The sequence below is a fragment of the Heterocephalus glaber genome, unplaced genomic scaffold (assembly GCF_053883595.1).
Source record: "Heterocephalus glaber isolate CG9 unplaced genomic scaffold, H.glaber_assembly_v1.0 deba00001504, whole genome shotgun sequence".
Lineage (NCBI taxonomy): Eukaryota > Metazoa > Chordata > Mammalia > Rodentia > Bathyergidae > Heterocephalus > Heterocephalus glaber.
In genome coordinates this window covers 67,368,757-67,387,387 of record NW_028258324.1, presented here as the reverse complement: position 1 = coordinate 67,387,387, position 18,631 = coordinate 67,368,757, and the positions used below count along the sequence as shown (strand labels likewise).

Here is an 18,631-nt window from a genome sequence, read left to right as displayed (position 1 = left end):
TCTCACTGTTCGGCATGTTTTGAGTTTCTCATAGGACAAGCGCCTTAGATGTGAAAGTTGCCTTCCGAGGGTCGAGGGAACAGAAAGTGGCTCTCCCTCCCTGAGCCCTGCATAATGGTATGGTCTGCTCCGCCACCGTCACGTGGGCTCCTCCTCTGTGACGTCACGTCTTCACTGTAGCAAAGCACGGCCTCTGGAATTCTGAGAACTAATTTGCTATTCTGTGACATAAGAGGGGAGTGCGCTTTGCTTTCCCGGGGTCTGAGGCTAATTCTTCCCCTCTTACCCATAAACTCAGCTCCTCAAGCTAAATGCACAAAAGGGAGCGAGAATTTTGAACCATTGGAACAATGATGTTACGTACAGGAGGTTTAGAGAGGCGAGTGTAAGAGGAAAAAAAAAAAACCAACAATAAACACTACAGCTCTTTCCAGCTAGAATATTAGGCACCACGAGAAAAATATTTGCCAAGCAGTTTTCGGTGGGTTCATTTGCTTTATTTTTATTTGGGACTGGGCGGGGAGAGGTGCGGAATGTGTTTGGTTTTTGACTTTTTGTTTTTGGCTTGGTGGCTTGGGATTGCTGGTGGTTATATTTTGATGATTTTCGGATTTTTGCCTTTTGCAAGTTTGTGGTGTTACGTAAATCATAGGATCCGTCATCAGCTGGGTTTTGTTTTGTGTGTTTTCTTTCCCTATCTAATCGCTCAATCCTTTTTTAAAGATGTATATTTCAATACTGGTACTATTGGAAGAAGCTTACATTTTTGGTTATTTGTGACCATCCCAACCCCTGCTTTTTTTCTTCCTTCGGTGCAATTTCCTTTTTCACTTGGACTTTTACTGAAGGGAGCCTCTCCTGCACTTAAGAGAATTGTTCAAAAGATTTGTTTTAATTTGGTTTGTTTCTTCCCAGGACAGCGATCAGTGGATTTGCTCTGTTATTGTTGACTCTTAGGAAATTTTTTGTTGTTGCAAGAAATGTGGCATTTGGGTATGTGTGTGCGTGTGTCCTACAGAATTCTTAGCCAAATACATGTTTGTGTTTTGCCTTTCCTTAAGGTCTTGAATTTTTTTTCTCAAGCTCAGTTTCAAGGTCGTTGTAAAAAAATCTCTTCAGTCTGTTGAAGAGGGAATTCTAAAGGCCTGGCGTGGCTGTATCTCAGATACTGCGTGTATTTAGAACAGACTGTGCTACAACTCAGGCGCACTGCTTGGAGCACAGTCCTCTCAGCTTTGAGCTGAGATGAGGGGAAGAGGAGAGGAGGAAATCTCTTTCTCTTTTTCTTTATTCCCTTCCTTTAAAAAGCATACACAGTGCAGAATCATTTCACTGTGGGCCCTGGTTTGTTTGTTCAGAGATGCCAGTTTCCCTATTTAAATGTTGGTTGGGTTTTTTTCCCCCTCCTACTCATCCTTGAATGAGGGAGCCTCTTGTTTCCTTTATATCTCTCTGTTAAAAGAAGGATGTGAGGGGAAAATAATATTTCAGATTCCTCAAGAATTAACCCAAAATGTTTGGACCAGAAGCAGCTTTCAAAGATCAGGCTGTTCTGAGCTTTGGCTAGGAGAGAGTCCTTCAGGCAACTCATTAAATCGAAGATGAGTGCTTAAAGGTTCCAGAAAATTTCTTCACATATTAATTTCTAGTAAAGGTATCTCCCGAAATAGTCTGCCTATTGCAACCCAAAATGTGGGTTTATAATGGGAAGAAGATTGCTGCTTGTTTGCTGAAATGTTGGGAACCTCTTAGGCTGACAGCCGCTTAAGAAGTTTCACCTATCCCAGAGAATGCTGTTATCAGTATACCTCTACACACACACACACACACACACACACACACACACGCTTCTCAAGAGGCTGTGTGTTGCAGGTTTTAGAACCAGGGGAAGTCCAAAAGGGTTGATTATTTTCCACAAGGGCTAGAGCTGAAGAAATATGCATAAGCGCCTGTCCCTGTGAAATCTGAATATTTTAATACTTATTGACAGATGGATTACTGCAGCTTCTGCAGAAAAACCCGTCTTGTGAAGGATTTCTGAAAAATATACTAGGCCTAATCCTGTCACTGTTGTTGCAATGAACATTTTACCCCCAAAGACACATGACTTTGTCCACTGCAGATTTGCTCTGCCAGGTGGCAGAATACCTGCCTTTTTATTTGAGTCCCCTTCCCCCTAGTTTTGAAGAGTTTTAAATGAATCCACTGGACCCAAAATGATATCCTGATTTTGCTGAGGTGGTTTTCTTTGTGTATTTATATATGTCTGATTTCTACCTTTTGTAAGGAATAAGCACTTTAGAATTTCTCAGATGCTCCTATATGGTTTGGCATGTGAATTACATGGCTCTGCTATATTATTGGTCCTATAATAGGATTACTTTTGTGATCTTTGGCCACTTTTCTTGTCAAAACTGCCATCTATTTCATCCCACTCCCAACTTTAAACACACACAGCGGGTGCCTCTTGTGTTCCCGTTGCCGCTCCACTCTTAGCCCCATGGGGGCGCTGCCGAGCAAAGGGAAATCTGCTCCCTCAGGCAGTAGAAGAAGCCTACGTGGGGGCTGGGCAGGAATTCTCCCTTCTCTGGCCTCAGCCCTCTTAAATTTTCTGCGGGGAGACTCTGCAGGGAGAGAAAACCCACCAGGCTCGCTCGCTTTACAGATAGTTAACCCCATTACTAGACCCTCAAACCTTAGCATTTTGTTTCTGGTACCAAGTGCCAGAGCCCCACGCTTTTACTACTCCCCGCAAGTCAATGTGTTTACATGCAAAGAAATTGACCAGAACAGGACATGCATTGAAAAGAGACTGGGTAACGGGGAGAAAGATCATTGAGAATGTTCTAGACACTTACTTTTGGCTGAGCCTCTTTTTCTCTCAACTGAATAACTGGTGAGGAAGATTACGCACCCCGGACGCTACCTCCTCAATCCCTAGGAAAGTAACTTCATCGAATTCATATCGATTGAATTCCTTCCCGAATGTCCTTCCTGCCACTGTGGGTGGTCTCGGCCCACTCAGTTCCCATTGGCATCGTGATGTGGGCCTCCCTCCCTCAACAGCGTTATGTTGTGGCAGCAGAGAAAGGACTGACTTGAATATATTCAAATTCTTTTAAATCATCTTCAGAAGCCCTGAAGAGTGGTTCCGTGTCTGGGGTCTTGTGAGTGCTTCCTGCAGACTTGGAGACACTGTGTATCAACTAATGTCATCATTTAACGGTCCCTGGTTGTTAGTACTCTGAGGACCAGGCCAGCTACTTGGCCTCATGGATTGAGCCCAGGAATAGGTCCCTGATTACAGCTGCTGGATAAATACGAACTTTATTACAAAATTAAACACCCTGGTCCTAATATTACAGCTATTTAAGGAAAGGGACACATTTTACATCCAGTTCCCTTCACAAAACCTTCCCCATTATTCAGTTCTAGCTGAAAAGGAACCTATCCTTGGAATAAACATGGTCTGGTCTGTCCTTCCTCTTTCTCTTCTCTTTTCTTTTTCTTTCTTCTGGTGCTGAGATTGAACCCAGGGCTTTTGCACTGAGCTACCACCACAGCCCGTCGGGATTTTTGTTTGGTTTGTTTTTGTTTTTTGAGACAAAGTCCTGCTAAGTTGCCTAGGCTAGGCTTGAACTTGCAACCTTCCTGCCTCAGCCTTCCTCCCCTCTACGGAGCTCAAAACGGGAAGTGGGTTTTACCTGTCAGGAACCTCTAGTACCTTGGCAGGCCTTTAAATGAACAAATCACAGGATTATAGATTTGGGTGCTGGAAGGAAATCTCATAGATCAATCCCTCCTCCAAGCTTCCCTCTTTCAAGAGAGTGAAGTGAGCCTTCACAAGAGTTGTGTACAGCCCTCGGAACACAACTGAAAATAGACCCGTGTGGCTTGAGAGTCTTGTGTTATTTTAGAAAATCAGGTTGAGCCGATGTCTGGCTTTGGAGACAGGTATCTTGTTTTTTTTTTTTTTCAAGAGTAAGGAAAGCAAGGCCGCATTGAACCCTGTGTAAACTCCAAACGGTTCTCAGAAGCAGCTCCTGCTAACAATGAGTATGGGAGTCTCCATGGTGTTCCGGCTTGGTTATGCTTGTGACTTATGCTGCAGTACTCGACACTGTACTTTTGATGAATACTAAAGATATTATCTATCTGACTTGTTAAATTTTACCTCTTTATTTCAAATCCTTCATTTAGAACTGTTTTAAAACAAGCTCTGTGTATTATCCTTGGATAAAAAAAGAGTTTCTTCGTAAGTTGTAAAGAAATTGAGGAGACTGAGGATGTAGATTAGTGGTAAAGCACCTGTCTAGCCTACTTGAGGCCTTGAGTTCGATTCCCAGCACCTCCAACAAATTAAGATTAAAAATAAATTGAGCAGAAAGTTCGGAGACATTTAAAAAGATAAAGAGGATGATTTCCAACTACTGAGTTCTGAGAAGGAGCCACGGATGTTTAATTTTGATGCATATGTTGCCAGCCAGCGTTCAGCCTTTATTATTCTGAGATATTTTTTCCCCTTTCGCAAACTTTTTCATCCTGGTTCAGAGCCCCCCCCAGCATTGCTTTTCCCCACTCCTCTCACCTATTTAAAGTGGAAATAAATATCTGCAGCTTAAAATAGAGAAGCGAGGGGGTTGGGGGCACACGTAATCATTTGTTTATTGCATTTGATCACTGTTTTGAATAACAAGGTTTTCACTTCCTATGAAACTTTAGCATGAGGGAAAGCAGCAGCTGGACTCTGAGAGAGAAGAGGGGCAGGAAGGGACTGGAGTGTTTGTAAACAGGAGAGTGGCCCTCTGCTGCCTGCTGCTCCTAGCTCTCTCTACTACCTAAGGCTAGAAGTGGAAAAACTTGATTTGCATGTTGTGCCTGCATTTTTTTCCCTTTCTTCTTCCCCACACCGCCCTCTGTACACCTGACCGTGCACAAGCCTATCTGGTACTGGCTCCATGGCAGGGAGCGCTGGAGAGAGGAAGAATGTGCCCAGGGAGGGAGCACTCGGTACTTTTCCATTCACATCTCCACAGTGGCTTTTCTTGTTTATTTCAACCTCCACCCGCAGAAACCTTTCAGCTGCCTGAAATTCGAGTCATTAAACTGTTCCCTGAGGTCAGACTACAGAGGCTGGTGCATGTTTCCTACATGTCAGGGTCCAGTAACCTATGTACATACAGAGACGCAATCCTAACTCCGAGGGAGTGCGGTGTGACAGAGGAGAATAAAACTGGACGCGTTGCCAAAAAACCCTTGGTTTCTAATTACAGCTCTGCCTGGAACTTTTTATGGGACATTGAGCAAAGTCACTTGTGAGGACTCAGTTTTCTCAACTGTACTAGGTGTGACCTAGATGAGCGCATTTCTGCTCTGAGTCCTATACCTGAGCATCTAGACACACATTTACATAATTTAGGGTGAGGAGGAAGAGTTGTGTGTATCTGTGTACAGGGGGTGGGGAAAGGGGTTGAAATATAAACTTCTAAGGAGGCAGTCCTGGAATCCCTCGCTCTATCAATTTTTAACCAATTATAGACCAAAGTCTGGGATTATGCAGACTGCAAAACCGATTGAAGATTTTAAAGGTTAAGAGTTGAAGGAGGCAGGTTTTTAAGACCTTGTACTTTTGATCTCCAGTATTCATAATCAGAAGTGACACTTCCGGGTGCCTTTTCCACCCCATAATAGTTCTTCTCCTTCTCCCTTTTTTCTTTTTCTTTTGGGCAACTGTCCCAGTCAGTGATAGGAAGGAGGTGATCCTTGTGAACTGGGTAGTCTTTAAGCCACTAGGCTCTATGTGGATGTGGAAAATATTTCATAACATCCTGAAGAAGGGACGGAAGGAGGAAGGAAGAAAGGGAAGGACTTAAAGAGATTTTCCAGGTAAGAAATACAGAACTGGCTCAAGCATCACTGCATAAAAAGTAATTATTTGAAGTCAGAGGAAATAACAGATGAGGAGTTTGCCCTTAAAATATAAAGAAGAGAAATAAAAAGAAGCCGTTTTGATCTACCAGACGAAACTTGAAAGCAATGAAATAATAGTTTCTATCAATATTTCCTATACATTTTCAATTTCCATTCTTTATAAAAAAAAAGGTCTAAATGTTTTCAGGTCTGATTGTGGATGACATAAGAAGGTTAAGAAATCTCATCATCCTCAGAAAACAACATCGTGAGCTTCCTCCCCTTAGACTGCCTGGGATATTATACCTATGAGTAAGCAGGGGTAAAGCCAACTGCCTTGCCACAGTGTAAAACCACTGAGAGGCTAGAACCAGGAGGGTCCTTAGCTTTATGTAACCCAATACTACTGATGTTATATCTTTGGAAACTGAGCCCCAGTCAGAACACATTTGCCACAAGGACTGTCGTTCACAGAGCTGTATCCAGAACTTTGATGGCTGGGTTCTAAATCCACTATGCTTTTTAAACAGTATATTATGGAAAGAGGATTACAATGGGCAGTCTCACATAAGAGTATAAGAGTCGTGTGCTGTAGAATCACATTCAGAGAAGGCCTCAAATTTAGACCCTTGACATTATCTCCACTGGGTTCGCACATCAATCCAAGCGGTCCATCAACAGGACTGAAAAAAGACCTATGAGTCCCAGTGCAGGACCATAGTGTCCTATAGTACTGTGATCTAATGCTGCTCATAAATCTTATGTGTATGCTGGTGTTAAAAATGTAAGATTTGAAATGTATTTGGCCTAGAAGAGACAATAAGCAGCAAGCATGGCTAATGCTCAGATCTGGGTGTCCAATGCCATTCCCTGGTAACAGGAACCAAGGCCTCCTGGGAGAAATGGCTCAGTAGACTGGGCAGGGAGTATACAAAATAAGACTGGAACATCACACAGTACCATACAGAAGGGAATTACTGGAACCAAAATGACATTGTAGGAGATGTTTCAAGGACACAAGAGAGCCTCTTGAAGCACTCCCAGGGCCAAAGGTGGAATAACTGAGCAACAAAATAATTCTATGTTTGGATTATAACCCAGAGTATAAAATAAATATCCACAAGTCCACAGTGATATAAATATATCATAGGATAAATTAATAAATAGGCAAGATGAGACCAATATCCCATGCAGAAGCATGCCAAGTAATTTATATAGATACACTGTCTTCTAAGAAGGGAAGCATAAATCCTTACTCTCAGCTGTGAGCTGGATATAGTAATGTCCTTCCAAAGAGTTCAGTGTAGAAAAAGAGTAAGAGCAGAGCAACTTAACAAACAAAAACCTGACAAACCCCATCTCAGCCAGCCAATCAAAGTCAACGGTGATAAATCATATTGATAGTAAATCCCACTGACAGTCTTCTAATAATACTTAAGCTAATCATAAGAGAAACTTCAGACAAATACTAGTAAAGGGGCATCCTACAAAATGGTTGACTAACAATCCTGAAAACCATCAAGGTCATCAGAAACAAGCAAAGTCTGAGAATCTGCCACAGCCAACAATAGCTGAAGGAGACGTGACAACTTGATGTAATGCAATGCCCCGGATGCAGTCACAGACCACGAAAAGACACAAGATAAACTTCAACAAAACTGAATCAATGATGGATTTTAGTTAATAATAATGCCTCAATATTTTTCACTGTTATAAATGTACTAATTTCAGATGTTAATAAAGGGGAAACTGGCTGCAGTGTTGTTCTCGGTACCATTTTATCAATTTTCATGTTAACCTAAAACTTTTAAAACGAAGTCAGTAAGTTGGAAAAATATATACTTATAAAGTTTTGGAATTTTTTTTCAATAGTAGAAACCTCCTAAAAGTGACTTAGACCTCTGAAAGGCTCACTTCCCACTCAGTCATTTTCCTAACACAGAGTCAGGAAAGTGGGGGTACCATACTCATTCTTTGAGTTTACTAAATTGAAAGCAATTTAGTTTCTGAATGCCACCATCTGTATAATGAACCATCAGAAAAACACTAGGGCGGCTGGGCATTTAGCTCAGTGGTTTCTCTGCCTGCTGCGCAAGCTCAAGGATCCAAGTTTGATCCCCGGTAACCTCTCCCCCCCCCAACAAAACCCACTAGGGAGGCACCAAAGACCAAATGTCATTTTGGGAGTAGATGACTTAAGCTACCTCTTCAATCCACATAATCAAGATTTCTCTATGGAAAAGGTCCGGTGAAAGCAAGGCCCTAAAAGATCTTGCCGTCAGTCCACATGGAACATAGGGATTCATTGCTGAGGTTACAGGAGACCCAAGTGCTCCCCAGAGTGTCTGCTATTCCATTCAATAGAACTTGGGTCTTATCCGAATTGTAACTCAAGATGTCTAGAGAGGAAGCATGGATCAGACCCCATAACATTACAAATTTGTCTTCATTATCTGCATAAAACCTCATAGTCTGAATTCTGAAAGCCTCTATCCTCATCTTTCAATTCACTGGTTCTACAGTTGAGAAAGGTCCTGAGAGGGAAATGATTTATGAAGACCACTGACAAATTAATAGTGGAGTTGATTCCCATCAAGTCTACCTTGAATCATTTATTTCACTGCAGTATCTACTTGAGTACAACTGAGAACTGCTACTACATTGATATACATTATAATTTGAAAAATGCTTCATTAATTTCTAACATAGTCTAATGCTGAACCGGAGTTTTAAGTGTCTTTTTCCTTGTGCCTTTCACCTTCACCACCCCTACCAGCTTCTCTGCCAAGTATTTATGAGATCTTTGAACCATCACGTATATTGGTGAAATTCAGAGAGATGGAGTCCTGCTACTATGTCAATTAACATGACTATTTTAGAGATCTACTTGGCCCGTGTATCAAGAATCACAAGTGTGGTCATTCTGTTTGACCCAATAATTCTACTTCTAGGAACGTAGCTTCAAGGTACAGTTCCACATTACAGGGAAAAAGATATGCATCCTAGCATTCTAACAAAAAATTTGAACAATGCACGTGTCCCATTAGGACTGGGTTGTGAGAAGGGGTGTCAGGAGATAAATGATTAAGTAAAGTCCAATAAAATTAATTCTGAAAAATATAATTGAAAAATATGTGTGACCTATAAGTAAATAGGAATAGGATGTGTATATATACACATATGCCTACTATATGTACATATATATGTGTGTGTGTGTGTATAGGATATTCACAACTATGTTCAAAAATACTCTTCATAGAAAATAGGCTAGATATAATAAGAGTGCATAATAAAAATATTCACATTGACTGTCTGAGGGTAGTACGAACATAGATACTTATCTCCTTTATTTTTGTATCTGCCAAAATGTTTAATATCTATCTATTGTCTATCTCATGTGCACACACTTAAGACATGAAAAACCTGCAAACAGTTATTCACAGTTACGAATATTTGACTTAAAGTTGGAGCCACCCACAAGTGTAGGGCCCACAGCAAAAATAAGAGCGTCCCACACATTCTTGAAGAGTCTCTTTCAATCTGGGTTACACTTGTCTCTACAATAACAAAACAAACAACAAAATGTGACCCTTTTTGTGTGCATTGACAATAACAAAATGAAGTAGACTCTATCCCTTTGATCTGACTCTCACCCCCTTGGTGGTAGTGTGATTATCTTGTTTGTTGGTGTCTCATGGCATTTAGAAATGTCAAAGAGTTTCCTGGTTACTGTGCTATCTCTATGAGGCCACTCATATGCTATCCTGGGAGACAGACCTTATTTGGGGTAGTCTTAGGCCAACAAGTCATTTAAAAAAATTTTATAACATATTTGGCTAGTGAATGCAGAGGAAAAACATAAAAAATAATAATCTCAGTGTTTCATCATCAAAGAATCACCAAGTTGTTAAGAACTTTAGGGGATATACCATTATTTGGGTTGCTGGCTCTCAACCAGGAGCATAGGCATAAACATCAAAATCCAGGGGTGAAGGAAAGGAATACAGGTCCAAGAAGCCTTTTTTCCCTTAACCCACTGAGGTGTTTTCTCATTCTGTTCAGACGTGAACCTCCTTGTTCAAACACATAACTGTCTTTTGTGGGGCAGACACTGTGCAAGATGCAACAGATATGACTAAACATAGACTCTTGAGCCCCAGGGGATACACCATCTACCGAGGAAATAAAGATTGGGAAAGCTTCTGAAATTTGCTGTAAATTACACAAAAGATGGTGTCGGAGCCAGGATTACTGGCCAGATGTCATGATTCTGAGCCTAGTAAAATCTCCACAGCGTCTTTGCAGAGACTGTTCTCTGACCCCAGAAGCATCAAGTCCCTCCCAGAGCAGGTTCAACCTCTTTAAGTGATCTAGTATCGATTAGAACAAAGTGTAACCCAGCCACCTCAATGTACCATCCAGGAAAAACCAATACCCAATGTGGGAAGATCTGCAAAGACTTTGCACATACAGCCTCAGCTTTCTACACCATCGCTGCCATGTTAGCTCAGCCTTCAGGTGAGAGATTCCCAGCCAGGCATGAACACAGGGTTGAGTCCATGCCTAGACTCCCACTTAACTCTTGACAGCCCATCCTCTTCTTGGAGAATCTTAGCCCTGATTTTTATATCTTCTTGCATTCAGGATCTATTAGGCAGCCCTATAGACAGACCACTCAGCATTATGCTCCTCTAAAACATACCACCTCAAGTGACAACCAGAGTGTGGGCTCCAGAACCCAACACTGCCTTTAGCAGGAATTGGGCGCCTGGTAGATCTTGATGCCTATTCAACCAAGGCCATACTCACTTTAGCCCTATGGGCTCCCCAGACCTTTGGGTCATCAACTCCTAGGTAGTATCTTCAGGTTCCAGCCCTGCATCCAGACCAATTTCAGTGACACCCTGGACAGCAAGACCCAGCCTGCCTCAGGGTTGGGCCCATCTGCCAGGAGTTGGTCAGGCAAAGACAAGTTGGATATTGTGTTAGTCAGCTTTCTGTTCTTATAAAAATACCTGTGACAATCACTTTATAAAGAAAGAAGGTTTGTTCTGGCTCACAGTTTTAGAGATTTCAGCCATCATTGATTGCCCCTATTGCTTTGGGTCTGCAATGAGCCAGTATATCCTGGCAGAAGTGTGTGATGAAGCAAAAAACTATTTATGCCATGGCTGGGAAGCCAAAAGGGACAGGAAGTGGAAGGGGCTGGAGTGCTCCTATGTTCTTCAAGGGTACACCATGAAGACCTCCAAGTAGGGTCTACCTCTTGGAGATTTCACCACTAGTGCTAAGCTGAAGTTCAACTCTTTAATACACAGGCCTTCAGGGGACTTTCTGGAACCAAACTGTCAGATACAATGATACACGCATCATGCTGCCCAACAAAATTTAGCAATATTAGAATTAGTTGGAAGTTCAGCAGTTTTCAGTGTCTAAACATGAAATCATTAACACCAACCTTGCCTTTTGGAGGCACAAGGACTAAAAATGCTCAATAGAAACTGGTACAGAAAAAGATTAATGATGATGTTAATAGAGGCCATAAGAAGACTTGATGCCATGTGAACCAAGTGAAGCACAGCAAGTCTCTGACTTCTTCCCACACTCATTTCCTACCACAATCCTCCACACCACACTCCTAAGCATTTTCCCTGGGACTCGTGCACGTTCTGCTACTCCATACCCATGCCTGATTTCTGCCTTTCCCTGAGAAGCTATACCCTCAAGGATAGGGTTACTTCGCTTTTATTTTCTTAGAATTGTGTCCAACACATGATGCTCATTTAGAAAATGTTGACTGGGTGAAAGTAGGTAAAACTGAGAAAAAAAATTTGATGTGAAATCTGAGGATCTGAGTTCCAGTTAAAGTTCCACAACTGACTAAATTCTGTGGGTCTCAGTTTCTTGTTCTCTAAAATGGTAATTTCTGTTCAGGGAGTGCATCAGAAGATTCCCATGAGAGTTAAGTACAGTAAAGGGAAAAGTGCTTTGAAAATTGGAATGCACAGTACAAAGTGGTTGTTGAATGACTGAATGGATCATCAAATGAGTGAATTATTGCAGTTGTGTAGTCATCAGGTTATTTGGTAACACATTTGAAGACTCAGATTATATCTGAGGAACAATGTCATTGAAGAAGTACCTTGTCTTGCCTTTGTAACCATTCTTAAATATGATGATTCCACTTCCCCAAATATGTTAACTCTTTAGGCACTGGAAGACATAAATGGCAGCTAAGGATTCATACTGAACCAAAGAGAATACAAAAGATCATCAGAAAGTCGTCTTGTTCTTGAAATGCAGAATTGGAAATGAACCATTTTTCAGTAGTGGGAACTGAAATCCAGTATTAGATCCTCCTTTTTGGTACCTTCTTCCTCTTTCTTTCTCCTCATTTTACCTTAGCTCTTCCCCACCCCTCTCCTGCACCCAAATGGGGGAAAAAAATTAGTTACTTTGAGCTAACTTCAGTCTTAGAAAAAAGTACAAGCAAAATCCTAATTTATTAGGGCTGTTTTCTAGGATCAACAAGATGACTCTTTGTAAGATATTTTTTAAGCAACTGAGATGATAGATGAATTATCAAAATAAGGACTTAGGATAACTGTCCACCATAAAAAAGCCTGAATGACAGGAAGAGTCCTGGTCTAATTGCATCCTGATTCTCTAAAGAATCCCTGAATTTATCCTTCCTACCTCTGCAACAAATGCAGAGTGGGTCCCATGAACATTGAGGTGAATCTAAAAAGCCATTAAGAGTAAGCTGGCCTTCAGAGGAAGGAAAGAAAAAAGGAGCATACGTGCTGGAAGGAGCGAGGCAACAAACAAGCACACGAAACAGTAGATGTTTGTTAGGGTTAAAAAGATAAAAGAATAACTACGTACAAGCTCATCTCCCGCTCTCAGTCTGTGTCAACAGGCACCTAAATGGAACAGAGGATGCAGCGTCCTCTGCAGGTGTAGGTGCACAGCAAGTTCTACGGGAGCTGGCGGTGGGTTGTGGTGGCATCGGAACTCCCAGAACTGGGAGCCCACCCACTCATCCTTGCCAGTTTTTCCAACTCCAAGCTCATTTAGTTTTGGATTTCTGCAGGGGGCAGAGAGAGAATACTGACATACATGTCATTAAAACTGCAATCTTGGTAATGTGAAATAGGAAGAAAAGGGGCAAAGGGGAAGGGGAAGTGGGAGGGGTAGGGGAAAGGAAAGAAAGGAATGGAATTAATATGAGAAAATATAAAAAGGAACCAAGTCTCTGTAAATAGGGAGGGATGGAGGGGTTGAAGGGAGGGCAGGGGAAGGGGGAAAAATAAGAACCAAGAGAGATTATGTAAAGGTGCAAATTTCCAATGATGAATGTCATTATATTGTATACCCAAAATGTACCAATAAAATGATATTTTTAAAAAACCCTCCAATCTTGGACTCAACTGCAGAGTGGGTGAGCTAGGAAAAAACCAAGAATCCCAAGCAATGTCCATGCAAAGTGAGGACAGCCATCTCCCCTACACGGTTAAACACCCGACCTTTTCCTTTTTTCCTTCCTTTCCTCTTTTCCTTTTCACTCATCCTGCTTCCAATACCTCTCATCCAACAACACCTATGGAAGCCACATTCCTGCACAAAGCTAAGTATCTCTGGAAGGAACAAAGCAAAGGAAATAGCATACCAGGATGCTTCCCTTTGTAACCCTGAGCACTGGCACAGTTCAGTAAGAGAAATGAGGAGAGCTATAAGATTCAAGGATGTAGAACTGAAAAATGTGGAGAACCAGGACATATTCAACTATATTTCCTTATTTTATCACTCATTAGGATGTATTTTTTTCAGCACAAAGTAAACATGTTTTCATATTTTCAGGTCTTACTAATATGCAACCACAAAGGTCATAAACTTAATTACCAATTATGAATTGAGGACTTAGCTGGGGCTAAGCTAAGTTCTGAGCTAGACTTTGCATATATAAAAAAACGATACAGGCCCATTCCTAAAGGAGCTTGTACTTCTAGATGAGTAGACAAGCATTGCACAAGTACATCCACAGAGAGGCATATTATCATGAATGATGATAACTGAAATACACATGATAAATGAGGTGTGATGAAACTGGTAAAGGACATAATTTACCCAGAAGTATAGAGTAAACTTTAAGCTGAGATTTAAGAGAAGAGGATGGGTTAGTCAGGCTAAGAGTGTGAGGGAATGTGTGGCAGGCAGAGGGCACAGAGGTCAAAAGTGAATAAAACTATGGAATGTTCAATGACCTGAAAGAGGCCAGCACAGTAGAAGACAAAGTTGGAATGAGAACAAGGAGCTAGATCACATAGCTCTTCATAGAGCAGGGGCAGAGGCATCATGAAACCATTTAAGGTTTTTATACAGGGTGGTGACATGAGCTGATTTATGTTTTAAGGAAACCATCCTACCTGTTACGTGGAAGAAAGGGGCAAGAGGAGGTTCTTTAAGAGACTATTATAGAAGAGCTGGTGAGAGATAAAGTAGTTTGGGCCAGGGAGGTGGCAGTGTAGGTGGTAGGTGTAGAAAGACTTGAGACACGCTTCAAAGTTAGAATTGACAAGCTGTGACAGTAGGTCAAGCTGGGCAAGGTGATGCATGCCTGTAATCCCACCACTCTGGGAAGCTGATGCAGGAGGGTCACAGCAAGTTGGAGCCCATCCTGGGCAATTTAGCAACTTATCAAGACCTTCTCTCAAAAAGAAAAAAAATCTAGGAATGTAGCTCAGTATAAACACCCTGCGTTCAATTCCCAGTACCAAAAAACAAAGAAACAAAAACACACACACAGTAATCAGATTGAACAGCAGTAGACGGAGGAGAGAGAGAGAGATATCAAACATGAGTCCCAAGTTTCTACATTGGGAAGCTAGATGGATGTGTTTTCTCATTCACTGAGTTAGAAACAGAGCAAAAGAAAATCTTTCCTCTGTAGAAGGTAATTGTTCAAACTCAGTTTTGAACATGGTACATTTGAGACAGATGCCACTGAGGTAAGTATGCATTAAGGTACCTCTTGGGTGGATATTTGAGTCCTGAATTCAAGAGATGTCAGTTTGGAGACATAAATGTGGAATTCATCAACATAGGGGAAGTATTTGAAGAACTGAAAAACAGTAAAGGTGAAATTGTCCTTAGAAATGCTCAAGTTCAAACTTGTTTTTCAATTTACAGTGCAAATGGGACCTAAACAAGTAAAGTCACTGATGGAAGTGGTGCTGGTCAGAGTGGGTCTCTTGTTACCAAGAGCACTGCTTTTTCATTTCATAATGCATTCTTGATGTTCGACCTCAAAACGGTTGAGACTGATAAGCCCTTTGTGTGAGATATAACTCTGTAGATGTAGGTCATAGTACTACCCTATCCCCTATTTCATAGTCTCTCTCTCTCTCTCTCTCTCTCACACACACACACACACACACACACACACACACACACACACACACATGGTACTGGAGGTTGAACCCAGGAACTTCTCACTGAGTTACATCCTCAGCCCTTTTTTACTTTTTTGAGATACAGTCTTGCTAAGTTACCCAGGCTAGGCTTGAACTTGTGATTCTCCTCCTGCCTCAGCCACCCAGAGCGCTGTGATTACAGGCGTGCGCCACCACACCCAAAAGGTTGTGATTTTTGTTCAGTGAAAATATAGTTATGATATAGAAGGTATTATTAGTTTATGTACGTCCAACATGCGTAGGTTTATTTATAGGTATACACTTGCATACCTTTCATCCAATTCAACAAATATTTAATGTATACAGAGATAAAAGGCGAAGTGTCTGTCCTGCAGTAACCCAAGGCTACTGCGAAGGAAGGTATAAGCACACACACAAGCAGTGTCTAGTACTGTTACTAAGCTACAACCAATATACTTTGGTTGACTATAAGAGCATAATTGCTTTAAACTAAGAGTTTTCAGAAGGTGTGGGATTTGAATAAAATAATAAAGTAACATCAAATAGTGAACATACTCCTGAAATCATAGATATCAAAAAGATAGGCATAGCGTTGAAACAATAAGAACTCACAATTTATGTATACTTAGTGTATCCTGTTCTAAGTACTTTATATTTGTTGATCTATTTAATTATTACAACAATCTCATAATATGGGTGTGTTATAAAATAAGACATTCAAATATGGATCTCCATTTTACAGACTGTAAAGTGAAGCACAGAACGTATCAAGATCAAACAGCTAAGAGCAGCTAAGAGTTGGGATTTGAATCCTAGCCATCTAGGCATTGTTCTTAGCCAGTATCCTCTACCACCTTAGGAATGGAGGGCACAGCTTCAAGACAGGGTAAGGAGAGGGAGTGTGTGGAGGGAGGGTGTTTCAGAGAGAAGAGCTGAGAAAATCATGCAGAGACTGGGCATGTATGGTTAAAGCTTTAGACTTTTATTGAGAACAGTGAGCTATTTAGCTGTGGAGGATCAAAACCTGGGCATTTGACTTTGTTTAACTTCCTGCAAGTGTCTTTTCTGACATCATGATACTAACAAGTAAGTGTACTCCCTGGTCGCTAATCTGAGCAAAGCCCAGTGCTGTCCTTCTCATAGGTATTATAATTTCATCCCCACATGGCCCTGATAAGTAGGTGGTATGGCATTTCAAAAGGAGAAATAGCTCCAATTCTGCCTCCACTTGACCTCTTTTTTGAGAATGCTAGTGATTTCCTATGAGACTTGTCAGTTTCAGCTTGGTGCTTTGCCCACTCTGTGATGCCCAGGAACCCCCAGGATTGGAGTGTACCTGTGCATCAGCACATGTAGCCTCTTTGACAGTGGAAAATAGCAATTCATATCTTTGCCAAAATCTTCCAGTCACCCTTGCAGTTGGCTAAACCTTTGCCTCATGGTGAAAGTCAACATTTAAATAAAAACAGGCTTCTGTTTCCAAAAATTTAATTGCATTATTAGGAATTAGTTGAAACTGGGCTTTGTTTTATGTGGAGAAAGCTAGGAATAGGCCTGGCGGTAATACCCAAGCCTGGCTTGAAACTCAGAGCAATTGCTAAAACGCTTGATGCAATCCCAGACTGCACTGGCAGCAAGACCTGGTCCAGCTCTGTGAGTACCCATTGTGTAGGGCACAGTTCCACGTCCTCCGGGGAGATGATAAGTCCCTGTCTACAGAAAAGGACCAGCTCTGTCATGGATCCAGTGGCAAGTACGTCAAATGTAAAGAATGACAATCAAGTAAGAGCTGGGTAAAAATTCACAGCCAGCCCCAGGGGCAGCCAGGGCTGAATTCCTAAGCATCAGCTTTGTTTATGCATGTTAAATCTGGGAAGAAGGTAGACTCTGTGTTCAGTCCTGTTGTCTTCCAGATTGGATTAGGCCTCTTGGGAGAGTCACGACCCCAGCCCAGAACAACATTTAAGAGAGACAACAAAAACGAAAGATAAGATAACTGAAGCTTTCTTTTAGCACAGGAGGAGGGAGAGTGGATGGAGTGAAAACTGGGATATTTACTCATCATTTTCAAGGCCAGGGGCATAATGAAGTACATTCTCGAGTGCTGTTTGGAAAGAGTTCTTCCCTACATGCCAGTTACTAAACCATAGGAGTGTGATTATTTCTCTCTGTGCCTCTTGCCTTGGTTTGTCCATCTGTAAGAGGCAAGAGCAACTGCTACCTTGCAGATATTCTTCTGAGGATTAATGTAGTGAAGTACAGTGAATGGTTTGTAAATACCAGTGTGCAGAGACTGCACTGTTTTCTATACTGCCCAGCTAGCCTGGTCTTTGGGTAAAGAATAAGCCTAGACAGATTCATTTAATGGAAACTTCAAGATCATCTGGCCAACACCTGAAAGTGACAGATGAGGAGAAGAGAACAGGCAATGTGAGTCTTACCCAAGGGCTCTCATACCGCTCAAGAGTGCTCAGGAACTGAGACGCCCAATATTGGAATATTGGGGGGATGGATGAAACGCTGAGAAATACTGTGACTGGGAACTCACTCTGCTAAGCCTTTCCAACACAATCTCATTTTACTCTGACAAGAGACATATGAAGCACATATCTTCATTTTATAAGTCAGGAGCCAGAGCTTTCAAATGTGAATTGCTTCCCTGGGTCAAAGGGCCAATAAGCAGAAGTGGGGCATTCAAACTCAGGTTAAACAAAATCCAAGCCTATGTCCTTGACCCTATACCATCTCACCCAAGTTATCTGCCTCCTCGCAAAGACCTATATCTGAGCGTTTCCATAGCACCTACTGAAAATAGTGGTGGCTAGAGAGGGAATGTTTTTGTTTTTTGGTTTTTTTAAAAGTCTGCCTCTGAGTCACTGTATAACCGTCCCTTGTGCTGCTAGTTTCTGTAATCTAAAATGGCTAACTGCACCCATGACCAAGTCCTCTTTCACCCCTAGCACTCTATAATTGGTGAGTCACTCAAAAGGAAAATTGTTCTCCTTTGCTCTGATTCTATGTGGTTCTTAACTACAAAAATCACTTCTTTAAGATTGCCCATATGTGTTTCTTAGGGTTATCTGAGCTTGGAGTATCCCTCCATCTGTACATCCATCATCCCTCCAAATGAACTCATGTGATTACCAAGCCATACCATTATCACACATATCAGATATAGGTACATGTATACTTTCAGTGAACCTTCATCATGTGACAGGCACCCAGTAAGTAACTGTAAAAGTATCTCCAGTAATTTAAAATCCTGGGATTACCAGTCATTTAAAAAA

At 41.5% G+C, this 18,631-nt stretch overlaps 1 long non-coding RNA gene across 1 annotated transcript; it reads left to right on the top strand.

Annotated features, from left to right (window-relative positions):
• Window positions 1-36: 36 nt before the first annotated feature.
• Window positions 37-7,664, top strand: LOC147825404 (uncharacterized). Its single transcript, XR_015441035.1, has 2 exons — window positions 37-5,886; window positions 7,434-7,664. It is a non-coding gene; the product is annotated as an uncharacterized LOC147825404 (long non-coding RNA).
• The last annotated feature ends 10,967 nt before the right edge of the window (window positions 7,665-18,631 follow it).